Below are 2,386 nucleotides of genomic sequence, written 5' to 3' on the forward strand. Positions count from 1 at the left end.
AAAAGTTTAAAGAATTTAAATCTGAAGTAGACAATCAAACAGGAAAGAATATTAAAGCTCTTCGATCGGATCGTGGAGGTGAATATTTGAGTACTGAATTTGATGAATACTTGAGAGAGCATGGCATTGTTTCTCAGCTGACTCCTCCAGGAACGCCACAGCTGAATGGTGTATCTGAAAGGAGAAATCGTACCCTATTGGATATGGTACGTAGTATGATGAGCTATACTGATATGCCAATCTTCTTTTGGGGATTTACATTAGAATCAGCTTTGTATATTCTGAATAGGATTCCATCAAAATCAGTTTCTTCCACACCTTATGAGATATGGCATGGAAGAAAACCAAGTCTAAAGCATGTTAAGATTTGGGGTTGTCCAGCTTATATCAAAAAGCTGAACACTGATAAATTGGAGACCAGATCAGAAAAAGGTCGATTTGTTGGATATCCAAAAGATAGTTTTGGATATTATTTTTATTTGCCTACTTCACAAAATGTTGTGATAAGTAGAGATGCCACATTTCTTGAACAACAGTTTGTTCAAGAAGGAGGCAAAGGAAGGCAAATAGAGTTAGAATTGGAGAATTCTGACCAACCAACAGATCAGATGGATATAGATCCATCTAGTCAACCAATACCCGTTGATGAAACATCTATAGCTGTTCCTCGTAGAACAACCAGGGTATCTCACCTACCAGTGAGATATGGTTTTCTTCATGAAGAAGAACAAGAGTTGTCTACTCATGAAGAAGTAGATCATGGAGATGATCCACTTACCTATGAAGAAGTTATATCAGATATAGACTCTTCAAAATGGATTGATGCTATGAAATCCGAGATTGATTCCATGTATAAGAATCAAGTTTGGGATCTTGTTGACCCACCTGAAGGTATTATGCCTATAGGGAACAAATGGGTTTTCAAGAAGAAAATTGGTTCTGATGGAAAGGTAGAGACCTATAAGGCAAGGCTAGTAGCGAAAGGGTTTCGCCAAAGGCAAGGAATCGACTTTGAGGAGACTTTCTCGCCTGTTGCCTTGCTTAAATCAATTAGGATTTTACTAGCAATAGTTGCATACTATGATTATGAGATTTGGAAGATGGATGTCAAAACGGCTTTTCTCAATGGATACATTGAAGAAAACATTTTCATGGAACAACCTAGGGGATTTGAATCCCAAGATGGTTCCAAGGTATGCAAGCTAAAGCGATCCATTTATAGGTTGAAACAAGCTTCGAGGAGTTGGAACATCCGTTTTGATGAAGCCATTAAATCCTTTGATTTTATTAAAAATGAGGATGAACCATGTGTATATAAGAAGGTTAGTGACAGTGCTATCACTTTCCTTCTCTTATATGTGGATGACATACTGTTGATGGGTAATGACACAGGTATGTTGATGACTATAAAGGTATGGTTGTCAAATACATTCTCCATGAAAGACTTAGGGGAGGCAACCTATATTCTTGGGATTCGCATCTATAGAGATAGAACGAAAAGAATAATTGGTTTATCCCAAAGTCTATACTTGGAAAAGGTGTTAAAGAGGTTTAACATGCTTGATTCCAAGAGAGGATTGTTACCAGTGAGACATGGTATCCATCTTTCTAAAGAGATGTCTCCAAAGACACCCGAAGAAAGAGATAAGATGGTCAGGATTCCATATGCTTCGGCTATTGGAAGTTTAATGTATGCAATGTTGTGTACTAGGCCAGATATCGCATATGCTATTAGTTTGACTAGCAGGTATCAATCCAATCCAGGTTTAGAACACTGGATAGCAGTCAAGAATATCCTTAAGTACTTGAGAAGAACTAAGGATTTATTCTTGATTTATGGAGGTGGAGACTTGCAATTAGATGGTTATCACGATTCGACTTCCAATCGGATATCGATGATAGAAAGTCTACCTCTGGATATGTGTTCATTTGTAATGGAGGTGCGATCGGTTGGAAGAGTTCCAAACAGAGCATGACCGCAGATTCCACTCATCGAGGTCGAGTATATTCTTTGCATCGATGTCGCAAAAGAAGTCGTTTGGATAAAGAAGTTCGTGATGTAACTTACAGTAGTTCCTTCCATTGAGTCCAGCTTCCACTACACCGTGACAATAATGGAGCGATCATCTGAGCTAAGGAACCAAGGTCTCACCGTAAATCCAAACACATAGAAAGGCGCTACCACATTATCGGAGAAATAGTTGGGCGAGGCGATGTAGCCATGCAGAAAATAGCATCACTGAAAATCCGGTGATCCATTCACTAAGCCTATGTCACAGACTCGATTAGACCGACATCTTGAGAAGAAAGGTCTAAGATATTGTAATGAATGGCTCTAGTGCTAGTGGGAGATTGTTAGTAGTATGCCCTAGAGCATATCATTTAG

This window comes from Hevea brasiliensis, chromosome 7, assembly GCF_030052815.1.
Source record: "Hevea brasiliensis isolate MT/VB/25A 57/8 chromosome 7, ASM3005281v1, whole genome shotgun sequence".
Classification (NCBI taxonomy): Eukaryota; Viridiplantae; Streptophyta; class Magnoliopsida; order Malpighiales; family Euphorbiaceae; genus Hevea; species Hevea brasiliensis.